This window comes from Mastigoproctus giganteus, chromosome 10, assembly GCF_048544385.1.
Source record: "Mastigoproctus giganteus isolate SK-2022 chromosome 10, ASM4854438v1, whole genome shotgun sequence".
Taxonomy (NCBI): domain Eukaryota; kingdom Metazoa; phylum Arthropoda; class Arachnida; order Uropygi; family Thelyphonidae; genus Mastigoproctus; species Mastigoproctus giganteus.
The window spans coordinates 24,906,375-24,922,442 of record NC_143584.1 but is presented as its reverse complement, the minus strand read 5'-3'; the positions used below and the strand labels follow the sequence as shown (position 1 = coordinate 24,922,442).

General features: G+C 37.4%; 1 protein-coding gene across 1 annotated transcript in view; it reads left to right on the top strand.

Moving 5' to 3' along the window:
• The window catches only part of LOC150078878 (RAB11-binding protein RELCH homolog), a 450,480-nt gene that overhangs the window by 192,843 nt on the left and 241,569 nt on the right, over positions 1-16,068 (top strand). The gene's annotated exons all lie outside the window — the stretch shown is intronic.

The window sequence follows — 16,068 nt, the reverse complement described above, 5'->3', positions numbered from 1 at the left end:
CACCACAGAACTCTGTGTCATTAAGATGGCTTTGACCTTTCTTACTAATGATTTCAGTCTGAAGACTATAATCAATACACTCTTTGAGTGCAGTGATGGCCCTCCAAGACAATTTTCACTCTCCACATCCATACCTAAAACAAATAAGATCTCAAATATCACAACTTGATAACAATAAATAGACTGTCACATTCTGTTGGATCCCCGAGCGTGCTGAAATACCAGGAAGTGAATGTGCAGATAAAGCAGCAAGAAACCCCTTTGACAACAACTGCACCCAGATTCCTTTTACAGGTTATAAATCAATCATATACAAAGTATGCAATGAAAAATGGGAAGAAGTTTGGTATAACCAGTAATATAACAAGTTATAAAACACAAAACAGAATCCACAGCTATGGAACTCCAACTTCTGATCAAACAGACATGAAGAGGTTGTACTGGCCAGAGCACATATTGGTTATACTCACTTCATGCATCTCTTTTTATTTCTAGGAGGTGAACCCCCCCACTTTGCTTGCACTGTGGTTCACCACTAATTGTAAAACGTATTCTTATTAAATGCACTTGTCGGTTTGTCAGATCCACGTCATTCTGATCCCTCTCTGACTTCAGCTGTCATGTTATTGGGAACAAGCCCAGTCTGAGTTTTCAATTATCCAAAAATTTGATTAATTTATATATACTCTTCTAAATCCATTTTAATAACCTTGTATGTTCATAACTTTTACAGGAGAGTTGGGTGTTAACAACAAAAATTGTAGTAGTTAATGTAATATGAACTTTCAGTGCATTGAACTACCCGGTTGTGTAGGCAGAAATTGAATTCCTTATGCAAAATGTGCTGTAAGTCTGCTTAACAAAACTGCACGATAGTGCAATTTTGTTAAACAGACAAGTAACACATTTTTCCTCAGAGTTCATAATCAATGTCTTAGTGGCATGAGCAGACTGTACCAGATTATTTTGGTTGATGCTGAACTGACAATGAAATAAGAATTGCCATTTTTTAAAATATGCTTAAGTGATAAGTGCACGTTGCATGCCATTCCACTGCTCCATAGTTACAAAAATATATGGTGCTGACAACACATCACAGTTAACTAAATTATCTGTACCAAAGTGGTGTGCTGTAAAACTAGTTTTTGTAATTGTCCGTTCTCCACTACACTCCATACCAAAGGTTTTTGTTTCTTGTGTCACTCTCCCTTGGGATGTACTAGATTAGTTACAGGAACTGGGATACTGAAGCTAAGATAAGCTTTAATCCTGATGAGGGCACAGAAAATGTGGAAAACTTTATTTCATATTTAAGACTTACTGTTTTTATGGAAGGGGTATAATTACAGTGGTTAATTCTCTGCCATTAGTATATTATATCCCTGAAAGAGGGTCATGACAAGTATACCAGAATCCAGTTATTCTGCATGTAAAGAAATGTTAATATTGTATTAGCTCAGTTATCTGGCATGTATGGGAATTGGGATTTCCAGTTCAGTGAGCATTATTCCTACATTCCTACACTATACAGTGAAATGCCATAATGCTCTGTACCACACCAGTGCCACACCAATATACCCTGTACTTTATTTACTTCGGCTTAATTTGAAAGTAATACTTAATACTTGTCATTGATTGTGTTTTTATGTCATAAATTGTCAAAGAGCCCATATCATACTCCTTCATAAGTCCTGACAGGGGTTCTGCCCCTTGACCTAGAAGTGATGAGGCATGGTATGATGTATCTACATAAGAAAGGTACTGCCACAAACATCCTTAATATAAGCCTTGATATTGATATTGATGAAGATATCAAGCAAGAAAAGAAGCATATCGTGGAGGAACTGTACAGAATATGGCAGTTACACTGGGATGAAAGCACGAAAGGTGATATAATGAGGTGCTTTTTACTGGAGGTAAAATTGACAAGCCTCAAAGCTCTGCCGTGGTTTCCCCCAGGTGTGTATGTGATTTTCCTTATCACGGGGTATAAATTCTTCAAGGATAAACTGACCTCTCTGGAAATTACTGATGATCCTACACGTAACTGTGGCAAAAGTGAAACGTGGGAACACATTAAGTGTCACTGCCCAGATACACAACCTGCCAAATGGTCATGAGCACCTTTTTGTCACACAGGAGCATTATTAAAAAGTACTGACTAAATATGCACAGGCTGTATTCACCACTTGCCGAAATATGAACAGGACTCAGAGTCCAAGATTCTGGAGGGAATCCAACTTAAGCGCTCCTGTCTAAATAACCCTTAGCTGGACCACCTGATTCTAATATCCAATTTTGACTGCTAACAACTAATGGTGTAGGGTGCTGACACTGTCACAGTGTGGGATTACATCCTGGAATAGGCCTCCTGGATGAACCACCCACGGCACCATTTGCTGACACCATGCTTTGCATTGGATACACCAGGGCACCAACACCACAAGCTACTCTGTCTAAACAAAGGACCATTTTACTAAATTAGAGTGCTGACACCATTAGTTGTGGGATGCTGATGCCGTCACAGCATGAGATGTCTGCCACGATACCCTGGCAGTACTGATTTGATGGAACAGAGGAACTCAGAGATAGTGAACCCTGTATAAATAAAGGACGATAATGACAGTTTTGGGACACAGACAACCTCTACTTGGCTGGTAAGAATTGTAAGTACCACTGGCCGTCTGGGGTTAGGGGGCGCCTCCATAGCCAGGTGAGCAGGAGCAGCAGTGCGTAGCACACGCTTCTTGATTAGACCAGGGTTCGAGCCCATGACCACTGAATACGGAGGATGGGGAAAGGTCTGGGAATGACCACCGCATATCCCCAGAGCAATATGGCCTTAGTTGCTAATGCTCCTAAAAAAAAAACCAAATAACAAATAACCTGGGATTAGGATGCTAGGGGCCTCATGCCTGTCATCTAGAATGAATTGTTTAATGGTTCTGAGCATCTTACTGGCATGGTCCCTGCCGATCGGGCTAGCCGGGTGGGTAAAGTGCCTGCCTGGCAACCCAATGGTCGCGGGTTCGAATCCTGCCTTGGGCTTGGATCAAAGTACTGCAAAAACCTTGGGAGGTGCATTATGGCTACAGAAGCCGATGTGCCAACAACTACCAAAAAAAAAAAAAAAAAAAACTGGCATGGTCCCTGCCTTATCATATATGAAACATCTGGGACACAGCAGGCAGAAGATGTAGAATACCCCCTATGCCTGGAGATCCTCTCCCTTTCTGGCCCATGCATTCCTAGGACCAGGATGTTATTTTCCCCCCTGTGTTCGGATGCTGCTGACACACCTTCTTGAGGGTGGGGGATATGGACTTTACTCATGACTTTTATTTTCTTCTCCCCCGTGGGAGATGGCCTCCTGGATCCCCATTCCCTATCTACCCCTTTTCACATCCCTAAGGTGGATGCTTCCACCTCTTTACTTCTACTTCCTCCCCTACCTCCAATCTATTTGTCCCTCCTTTTCACTACTATAGGGATCCCATTCCCTATATCTTTACTCCCCACAGGTGGACCTCCAAATTCCACTTTTGCTGTATGTCCTGTTTACTAATAAGTGATTGTTTACATATTTTAACGATTTTGTGGCTAAAGTGTTTCAACAGAGAACACATTTGAATGATAGATGGTAAAAACCCACCTCCCATGATCATACATGATCATGTATCAATATTTATTTCTGCTGACATCAGATATAGCATATTTTGCATTACCTATATTAGACCTTTTACTAAAATTGTTTTCCCCCATATCTTATTGCAGCTATACCATTTTCATTTTATTTTCATTTTTATTTGCTTTTTATTAATATTTTGTTGTACTAATTTTACTTTACAGTTCCCCAACTTTATATTGGCTTGGCAATTCAGCCCATAATTTACTTAATTCATCATAATCTCTAGGATCTTAACATTCTGGCACCTTGTGTAACTTTCACATCCATTTATACTTACTTAATTTAATTTAATATTAATACAAATTATGTATATACTGGTTAATTGAATAAATTTTGCTGTATTACTAGTTAATTGATTAAATTGCTTCGGTTTGGTCGATTTTTCTTTTACTGTTATTTATCTACTATCTGTATGGGTATTTAGGTGTATCGGGAACAGGAGATCCAGTTAGCCTGTGCAGTCTAACTTCTTCCTAGGGGTCTGTACATGTAATGGTAAATAATAATAATCATAATAATAATGATAATGATAATAATAAATGAAGTTAATATTTTGTATTTCAAACAAACATCAAATGAACAACAAATAAATCAATGTTAACTAACATTCTTTTACCTGGTCATCTATCCGCTACTTCATCGGGGGCTTTGAGCAGGTCGATAGCCGGATTAAAGGAATGTCTCATACCTACCTGTTTCTGTTATCCCTTTATCAGTTTTGCCTTTTTAGTGATACTTTTGTACATAATTACTTAATTTTAGAAAACTTTAATTAATTGATTTTAGATAACTTTAATTAATTGATTTTAGATAATCTTTAATAAATTGATTTTAGATAATCTTTGATTAATTAATTTTGGTAAACTTTATTTATATTGATTTTAGATAATCAAATTATAATTTTAGAAATAATTTTTTTAATCTTAGAATCGGAATCAGCAAACTGGTATAGGTGATACAAAGCCCAACGGGTGAGTATCTGGATAAGTGAGGAGGTTTTTACTTACAGTCAGTTGTCCTGTGGTGGTCTGTCGGAAAAAGGGGGTTAGTCCCATTCTGTGTTTGTTTTATTGACCGATCGGTTTTTAGTGTGCAGATGCGCCTATTGTTTGTTATGCCGTGATGTCGATATTGCTGTCAGACGGTATATTTTCAAGTCATGAGAGGGTTGATTTTTACGTATTATCGGGCGTGGGGGGCCGTGGTTGGGGGAATTCTTCCACGTTGAAATGATATGTTTTTCGTATATATTAGAAAATTACGTGGTGATTATTATTGATGATGAGGTAGCAGTAGTAGTAGTGGCATGTGATGCAAGAAAGCAAATGTATGAGCTTATGCAGCATCAGCCAAAAAAAAAATCACACCATTCCCTCCAAATGCCTGTCCAGTTCCTCCTTAAATTTATTCAACCTATCAACTTCCACAACAACAGATGGAAGTTTGTTCCAGCAATTAACCACCCGCTTGCTAAAGGCAAATTTCCGCACATCTAATCTACATCTGTCTTTTCTTAATTTGAATTTATATGCCCCCTTAGATTCGTAATTTGAACAAGTGGAAGGATCCCATCAGAATTCAGCGTGCTGAACCCATTCAAGGCCTTATACACCTCAATCAGATCACCGCACAGGTGCCTAGTCTCCAGCCACTGCAATTTGCAGAACTTAAGCCTCTCTTGATAAGAGGATCCCTTCATTCCCCTCACCAATCTTGTTGCCCTTCTCTGTACACGCTGAAGTAAATCTACATCCTTCCTAAAATGAGGCCTCCAGACCTGTAAGCAGTACTCAAGGTGTGGCCTGACCATTGCCTTATACAGAGGGATAATCACCTCCTTTTCCCTGCTAGCAAAATTCCTATATATCATTGACAAAACCCCATGACCTGCCCTGGCAGCCTGTCTGCATTGCTCAGAAAACTTCATATCTGCCTGCACAATTACTCCCAGGTCTTTTTCATTTTCTACCACCTTAAGTGTAGTACCACACAGTTGGTACGTTTCTCTGGGGTTACTTTTACCCATATGCAGTACTTTACATTTGTCAAGGTTAAACTTCAGTTGCCACTTCTTAGCCCATCTGCCCAAATTATCTAGATCCTGTTGCAGTAGCCCACTGCCATTACTGTCATTAACAACCCTGCCAACCTTTGTATCATCTGCAAACTTAGACACTAAGCCTGATATACCTTCATCAATATCATTGATAAATATACAAAACAACAGTGGACCCAACACCGAACCCTGTGGGACTCCACTAATAACATTAGTCCAAGAAGAGCAGCACCCATTGATTACCACCCTCTGTCTTCTCCCACTTAACCATCCTTTTATCCATTGTAGCAACTTACCCTTAATACCATTCTGCTCCAATTTGTACAGTAGTCTTCCATGCGCAACAGTGTCAAAAGCTTTCCTGAAATCCAAATATATGATATCAAAATTATTTTTTGCATCCAGTTCCTTTGTAACCACATCATAATATCCTATCAAATTTGTCAGACAAGACTTTCCCTTAACAAACCCATGCTGTGTCTGAATTATTGCTGCAGTCTTGTCTAGATGATCCTGCAATGCATCTTTAACCAGCGACTCCATTATTTTACCCAGAACAGAAGTTAAACTAACTGGTCTGTAATTACTCGTGTCACCCTTCGATCCCCCTTTGTGAATTGGGGATACATTTGCACATCTCCAGTCCATGGGAACCTCCCCTGAGTCCAAGGATGCTCTCATAATTATGGCTAAGGGTTTGCTTAGTTGCTTTGCCGCCTCCTTTAATATAACTGGATAGATCCCATCCACCCAGGTGCTTTTCTTACGTTTAACTTCAACAGTTTCTCTTCCACTTTGCTCTCAGTTATTACAAAATCATTAAGTATCCTGCTACAATTTTATAACCTGCTATTTTCAAACCTTAATAATTCCTCACGTGTGAATGTAGATGCAAAATACTCATTCAGTTTGTTTGCTATCTGAGCAGGATCATCAACAGTCGAACCATCGATGTCAAGTGGACCAATCAGATTCATCCCCTTCCTTTTAGAGTTTATATAAGTAAAGAAATCCTTGCTGTTTTTCTTAGCATCTTTTTCCAAGGATTTCTCGTAATCTGCCTTCGCCTGCCTAACCTCCTTTGTAACTTGGTTACAGATCAACTTGTAGCTATCATAGGCTTCTGTGTCATTTGTTAATTTGTATGCATCCCATGCATTTTTCTTCTCTGTTACGAGTCTCATTAGTTCATTTGACAACCATTTAGGCCTAAACCTTGAACAGTATTTCTTAATAGGTATGAAACTTTTAGTAGCATCCAGAATTAATTCCTTGAATGCTTCCCACTTAGGCGCCTCCGTAGCCGGGTGGGCAGGAGCAGCAGTGCATAGCATACGCTTCTTGATTAGACCGAGGTTCGAGCCCGTGACCACCAAATATGGAGAATGCGGAAAGGTCAGGGAATGACCACCGCATATCCTGGAGCAATATGGCCTTAGTTGCTAATGCTCCTAAAAACCAAATAAACTAACAAACAGCTTCCCACTTAGAATTTACTGTTGGTAACATCATCAGTTGATTCCACTGTACAGAATTTAAAAACTGTCGGAGACCACTGTACTCGCCTTTACGGAAGCAAAAACCCTTTCCTTTACCCCTGATGGTAATTAAATCTTTAAGTAAATCCCACGTCAGTACACTGTGATCACTGCCACCTAGTGGTTCTTTTATCTGCAAATTCCTAATACATGAATGATCACTGCTGATAACCAGATCAAGAGTATTACTTTCTCTGGTTGCCTCTCGAACATGCTGCTGAAGAAAACAATCATCCAATAAATCCACAAATGTCTGACTAGTGTGTGAGTGCCAAACCCACAAGTTCCAGTCAATATCTGGGAAGTTGAAATCCCCCATTATAAGACATTCCGATTTACTAGCCCACTCTATTTCTCTGTACAATTGTTCATTGTACTCATTCGAGTCATTAGGCCTATAACACACTCCTACTCTTATTTTTGCTTTCGCAGTGCTTATGTCACACCAAACTGATTCAACAGTGCACTGTTCATCTATATCAACTGGATGCACTTCTTTTGATTTTGTTTTTCTTAATTAACAGCATAACACCTCCTCCCTTCCTATCCTGTCTATCCTTTCTGTACACATTGTTCTCCCCAAATTCCAGTTCGGCATTCCTTATATCAGTGTGACACCATGTCTCTGATATCCCAACAATATCCACCTTTGATGTCTTGACCAACACTTCAAATTCATCAAATTTATTTACTATACTTCTAGCATTGGTATACAAGCAAGCATACATGCTCCTACTGCTATTTTTTATTACCCTAACACATCCCATATACCCACCCGTTCCACGATGACCGCCACCCGTCCCTGAAACCCACAACACCCCACGCTCCAGGTCGCTACTTATTCTAATAGAAGTTGTGCAAGAATCACCTTCACCTCTGCCTACGGCTACTGTTAAACTATTAGTCCTTGTATCCCCCCAAGCTATCAGTTTTCCGACCCACCCAACACTGCCTCGATAGCATCAGCAAATATTCTTGCACCCTTTCTATTTAAGTGTATCCCATCCCTGTAGAAGCAGTCTCTCCTGTTAACAAGTACAGTCCAGGCTGAAAAAAATTCTATCCTTTGATCCTTGCACAATCTTTCCAGGGCCGAATTGATCAACAAGGCTCTCATCATATACTCCCTCCTATCGTGTCTGGGCAGAATTGCAGACACTTTCAAATTCAACCCTAATTCACGGCTTTTTTTCATCAGTGACCTGCACTTTTAAGTAGTTCTACCGGTCTCCTACTCTTGATATCATTAGTGCCAACGTGTACAACTATATCACCTTTTGTGCCCTTAAAAGATAATATCTGCTCTACAACGTCATCAACCTTTGCCCCTGGCAGACATACCCTGGCCCTGTTCCACCTATCCTTTTTACATAGCATGTTCCCCATTTCCCAGGATGTTTTTATGATTTAAGGATGTTGTCCATTTGCATTTTTTCATGAATTTGTATTTACATGATTTTCCATTGTTATTTACATGAAGTTTGTTATTGCTATCCCTTGGACTGGGCCGGTATAGCTTTTCTAAGGCATAACGGTCTGTATTGTCCTAGGGGATAGCTATTTACATATATATAGCCTCTTACTAAGTGAATGTTTACCTTGTCTCCTTGTGCTGTTTAGTTTTTTGTATTTTGCTATATTTCCATTTGTGCTTTTCTAATTATTATATCGAAAGGGTGGGTTAGTATAGGATGCCGGATTACAAGTGCGGTCAGAGGACGAGCCTCTTCTGAGGGCAATAAATCCGGGCCTCAATTTAGGTAGTTTTTATCCTGCTTTTTAATTTGGTTTTTTGCTACTGATGGTTTATAGCTGTTTTGTGGTGTTTTCAATTATTCTATATGGGCAGATGTTCGGTTGATTTTTGATGTTCATATGTATGACCGCTTTAATGTGGTGTTTGCTGTCCCTTGGACTGGGCCGGTATAGCTTTTCTAAGTTGTTTAAGTTGTATAGCTTTTCTAAGTAGTTGTTAGGTATATTGTTTTTGGCGAGGGTTTTTATAAGTTTTTTAATTGCTTCCGTTATATTTTCTGTATTATTGCATATGTTTATTAATGTGGTTGTTTGGTTCCTAATTGTGTTTCCTTGTATGTGCTTAGCTATGTTGCTATCCCAGTGGATGAGCTTTATGGCGGGAAAGTTGAAGTAGTCTCTTTTGTCGTAATGTTTAGTGTCAGTATTGTCTTTGGTGATATTGATCTGGCTGTCGAGGTAAAATGCTTGCAGGTTGCTGTCTGGGTTGGTACTTTCAATGCTAAGGTCTGTGGGGTAGATTTCCTGGGCTAATGTTTCGAAGTTGTCGTAGTTGACGACTAGGACGTCATCGATATATCTATATATGTTGATTCCTTCTTGTATGTTATTTTCAAAGTGGTGTAAGTAAAGGTTGTCTATTGTGCTGGTGCAGCAAGATCCCATGGCTATCCCTCTTGTCTGTAAGTAAATGCTGTTTCCCATCATTATGTAGTTATTTTTGACGTTGAGATTGATTAGATCGTGCCAGTATTGTTTATTACATTTCAAATTTTTTTGGTGGTTTTGAAAGTAGTGTATGAAGACTTTAACTAGATTGTCATGTGAAATGCTAGTGAAGAGGTTTTTGAAGTCATAGGTGTAGATGCTTCTGATATTGTTGTTTTTATTTTGAATGTAGTCTAGATATTTTTTGTTGTTAGTTATTTTGCTAGTTATAATTTTAAGTTTGTCTTCCAGTAGGCTGCTGGATGGTTTTATGTAGCTGCTTTTTCCAGATGTGATGAACCTTTTTCCCATGGGTATTTTGTGAAATTTGGGATCCAGTAAATGAGTGGGTATTTTGTAGTGTCTATTTTCAGCTTGAGTTTTTTGTGTAATGCTATGATTTTCTTGCTGATGCTGTTTGGTGTGGAGTTTATATCAGCAAGAAAATCATAGCAGGCATCAACATATATAGATATATCGATGACGTCCTAGTCGTCAACTACGACAACTTCGAAACATTAGCCCAGGAAATCTACCCCACAGACCTTAGCATTGAACATACCAACCCAGACAGCAACCTACAAGCATTTTACCTCGACAGCCAGATCAATATCACCAAAGATAATACCGACACTAAACATTACGACAAAAGAGACTACTTCAACTTACCGCCATAAAGCTCATCCACTGGGATAGCAACATAGCTAAGCACATACAAGGAAACACAATTAGGAACCAAACAACCACATTAATAAACATATGCAATAATACAGAAAATATAACGGAAGCAATTAAAAAACTTATTAAAACCCTCGCCAAAAACAATATACCTAACAACTACAGCAAACACCACATTAAAGTGGCCATACATATGAACATCAAAAATCAACCGAACATCTGCCCATATAGAATAATTGAAAACACCACAAAACAGCTATAAACCATCAATAGCCAAAAACCAAATTAAAAAGCAGGATAAAAACTACCTAAATTGAGACCCAGATTTATTGTGCTCAGAAGAGGCTCGTCCTCTGACCGCACTGTAATCCAGCATCCTATACTAACCCACCCTTTCGATATAATAATTAGAAATGCACAAATGGAAATATAGCAAAATACAAAAAACTAAACAGCACAAGGAGACAAGGTAAACATTCACTTAGTAAGAGGCTGTATATATGTAAATAGCTACCCCCTAGGACAATACGGGCTGTTATGCCTTAGAAAAGCTATACCGGCCCAGTCCAAGGGATAGCAATAACAAACTTCACGTAAATAACAATGGAAATTCATGAAAAAATGCAAATGGACAACATCCTTAAATCATAAAAACATTCCTTTCTTCAAAACCTCATCATCAATAATAATCACCATGTAATTTTCTAATATATACGAAAAACATATCATTTCAACGTGGAAGAATTCCCCCAACCACAGCCCCCCACCCCCGACAATACGTAAAAATCAACCCTCTCATGCAAATATACTGCCCTATAGCAATATCGACATCACGGCATAACAAACAGTAGGTGCATGTGCGCACTAAAAACCGATCGGTCAATAAAGCAAACAGAGAACGGGACTAACCCCCTTTTTCTGACAGACCACCACAGGACAACTGACTGTAAGTAAAAACCTCCTCACTTATCCAGATACTCACCCGTTGGGCTTTGTGTCACCTATACCAGTTTGCTGATTCCGATTCTAAGATTAAAAAAATTATTTCTAAAATTATAATTTGATTATCTAAAATCAATATAAATAAAGTTTACCAAAATTAATTAATCAAAGATTATCTAAAATCAATTTATTAAAGATTATCTAAAATCAATTAATTAAAATTATCTAAAATTAAGTAATTATGTACAAAAGTATCACTAAAAAGGCAAAACTGATAAAGGGATAACAGAAACGGGTAGTTATGAGACATTCCTTTAATTGGCTATCGACCCGCTCAAAGCCTCCGATGAAGTAGCGGGTAGGTGACCAGGTAAAAGAATGTTAGTTAACATTGATTTATTTGTTGTTTATTTGATGTTTGTTTGAAATACAAAATATTAACTTCATTTATTATTATTATCATTATTATTATGATTATTATTATTTACCATTACATGTACAGACCCCCAGGAAGAAGTTAGACTGCACAGGCTAACTGGATCTCCTGTTCCCGATACACCTAAATACCCATACAGATAGTAGATAAATAACAGTAAAAGAAAAATCGACCAAACCAAAGCAATTTAATCAATTAACCAGTAATACAGCAAAATTTATTCAATTAACCAGTAATATGACAATAGCATTAACGTAGCAAGTGATAAAGAAGCCATAATCAAATAGGCTTAAATAAAATAATAATTAAAGAACATAATATATATATATATATATATTTTTTTTGAATAATGTTTAAAATAGTTGAAACTAAATCTTTCATAATAAAAAATAAAAAACTAAAGCAAACATCAGAGGCAGCAAAAAGCATATTCCTCTAAATGATGCTTGAAATATAAAAATGAGAATGATAATTAAATAAAAATAATGCCAGCAGCATGCCAAGACAGAATATTGAAAATAGTCAAAATTAAATATAACGATCAAACCAACAGGGAGGGAAGAGAAGGGTAACAAGAATAAAAATATTGTAGCAGAAACTCTCCAAGATAATTTAGAAAATCTAAATGGAAAGATAATAAAATAATAATCAATTAAATATAAATTTAACGGGGGACCCCCTGGTGGGCACCATGTCCAAATTTATATGAAATATCACCAACAGAGATGCAAACCAACTACAATAAAATAAAACAAAAAATAAGCTAAAAATAGACTGATCGTTACTCCCCATCTCAACAGAGGACCACAAAGCCGTTAATGGTCAGGGAATCGCTGCATTTCGATCGCCAGACAAATCGCCGCAAAGGCGAGTCAACCGAAAGATCAGTCCACCATCTGATCCCCAGATCGAACTGCCAATGCAGAGGATGTGAATAGCAGTGGTCCTGATGTAGTGAAAATTAAAAATAGGACAGATACTAGGACTCCAATGCAAAGCCACACCACTGACAAAGAGTAATCTTAACCAGATTATTATTCGGCTATAATCTGGCCAAATTGACAGACAGGCTGCTAGGACATCTCATGGGGTTTTGTCAGTGATGTACAGGTAACCTTCATATAACACGGTAGTTAGGTTCCTACAAAATCTTGTGTAATGCGAAACCGTGTTATATGGGACTAAGAACCAGTACAAAAAGGGGGGGGGGGTTACATTCTAAAAGCTAAGAAAAATACACCATTTTTTTTTTATAACTATTGGAACCTTAATTTTATAATAGTAGTAACTTAAATAGTAATAACTGAGCAAACATCTTATCTTACAAACTGTGATACGTATATGTCATATAAGTAGTCATATAATGTATGTTCATTTAATGTTCTTCCTCTTCATCGCTGCTAAGCATAATCAAAAGAGAACATTTTGTCTGTTGCAGAATATCACCTTCTGAACGTTCTTCTGCAGCATCTAGATTTTGTGTATCTTCTGCTCTCTTTAAAAAATCAGTAATCTAGGTTCGTTTGCTTTTGCTTGATAGATCTTTGTAAATTTCTTGGTATGGAGCTAAACATTTTTGAAGCTCCCCTTTTGAACTTTATGCTCCTTTCGGTAGAAGGATCTGCATTCAAAAAATAAGATTCTAATTGCTCGGCTAAGTTTATGCCTTCCTGTATGCTTTTTAGTGTAAAATTTGGAACTTCAGAATTTTCAGCTGCTTTATCATCCTCTGAATTGATTTGGTTTACTTCCAATGCCATTTCCACCAAATCTGCTTTGCCAGCCTCTTTTTCTACCAATAATTCATGAATGTCTTCAGTAGTCATATCATCAAAACCTCCTACCGACTTAGCAAGTTCTACTATTGCACCGATTCCGTTTTCTGCCAGTTTGACCATATTTCCTGAATGAACTGACTCCAGCAATAAAATACAACCGTCAACACTCAGTTGACGGTTGTATTTTACTTTGAGCGATAAAGCTATGATTCTGATACAGTCCACAATTAAAATGTTTCCATGCCTCCATCACTTCAACAGATTCGGACAGAATCAATTTTTTGCAAATTTCATTGTAACGATTTTCTGATGTAATGAGTTTTAAAGGTAGATATAATGCCTTGAGCTAATGGCTGAAGTTATATTAGGCAGTAGGAACATTACTTCAATGTTTATTAGATAACGTGCCAGGATGGCCTGGCACGTTATCTAATAGTAATAAAACTGAAATCTAGATTTTTAAATAACAAAAACACGGCACGCACAAGTTGCAACAAACACGATATGTGCAAGTGAGACACGGAGTAATGAGTTTCTGAAAATTTATTTATGTTTTTTATTTGATTGAATAATTCATGGAAGGGGAAACACATTTCACCATAATAACGTGAAAACCCACCCAATTCCAGCTATCGGTACTATAGCTGGAATTGATTGAGTTTACTACCCGTTTATAATTGATTGCACTAACAGAAAGGCCCAATAAAATGGAAAGTGCAAATTGTTTTTATTGTTTTATGGCATGACCTCCAGAAATATGCTTTAGAAAAATATCACGGAGGTGATAACGACTAGCTAGTCAACAGCAGGGATTCACAAAAAGGAATGGAAACATTGAAAATTACATCTAACAATAATAGCAGGGTTTTCCCAGAACAAAAGCTCAAAATTACCATGTTTATTCGAGGTTTCCAGCAGTTCTCAAACCATGTTAGAGCGAAACAGTGTTGAGTAAGGATTGCTGCAATTTATCAATCGTGTTAAAGCGAAACTGTCTTGTAGAAGTACCGTGTTATATGGGGGCTGCCTGTACTGGAAATTTGCTAGTAGGGGACAAGGAAGTGATTATCCCATTGTTATAAGGCAATGGTAAGGCCACATCTTGAGTACTGCATACAGATTTGAAAGCTTCATTTTAAAAAGGATGTGACTCTCTTTGGATAGGTACGGAGAAGAGCAACCAAATTAATCAAGGGCACAAAAAGGAACTCTTACCGCAAAAACTTAATCTGAAAATTGCAGCACCTGTAAACTAGTCACCTGTGAGGAAACCTGATTGAAGTGTTCAAAGCTTTAACTGAATTGAATAAACTAAATTCTAATAGAAGTAGTGCAAGAACCACCAGAATCAATAGTTAAATAGTGATGGCATAACTACAGATGGTAGTTTGTTGGAACAAACTATCATCTCTTGTTATATGTAGTTTAAATAATTTAAGAAAGAATTAGACAGATTATTAGAGGTGATGGAAAGCTGATGTGGTATAAGGTAGGTTTTGTGTTTTTTTTTTTTTTTTTTTTTTTTTATGCTCTAAGCTTGCTTCCTTTTATCATTTGTCCCTACTATTACTAAATAAGGCATGGCTACTGTTGGGTTATGAATTCTTTCAGTCTCCAGTCGGATTTGTCCATGATAGTATATTGGTTTGTCACTTGTTTGGACAGGTTTGGGTTCAAATACTGTTGTAGACTGGAGGAATTCTTAAATCCTTTTTCAGTCAAGGCTGTCCTTAGCTGAACTCAGGCAAAGGGAGTAGAGCTGTCTCCTTACAAGTTATTTAGGTTTTTCTGCCATAGAACATGCAAATCAGCCCATGCACACTACTGTGCAAACATAAGGTAGCCGACTGGGCTAGCCAGGTGGGTAAAGTGCCTTCCTGGCAACCCAAAGGTCGTGGGTTCAAATCCTGCCTCGGGCTTGGATCAGAGTAAAATGCAAAAACTTTTGGAGGTGCATTATGGCCACAGAAGCCGATGCGCCAACAACTAACAAAAAATAAATAAATAAAAAATAAAAAAAAAAATAAGGTGCAGACTGCTGTATTGTCTTTGATGCTGATTTTCTATATAAGTAATAATAATAATAACAACCTCATCAACAATCTAAAGGGATTCTAACCCAAAGCTCTTCAAACAAATGACAAGAGGCAAACCATTATACTATACAAAGAACTCTACTGGAATAATTCAACAAATCTGCTCAACAATAATTGTGGAAGTAACCACAATTATTCTTGTAAGATGAACAGCTGATCTTCATCCTTTGCATCTTATTGTCAGTTAAATACCTTCTGTTGTGCTATTATCTGTAAATATATTTTAATAATAATATAATTTCTGTTAATATATTGTAGTAATAATATAATTTCTGTTAATATATTTTAGAAATATATATAGGCTGAAACTTAGTACTATATCTATTAAAGACAATGTTTTATGCTTTCTGCTTATGTTTTATTTTGAGCACAGAATAAATCATTTTTGTGAAA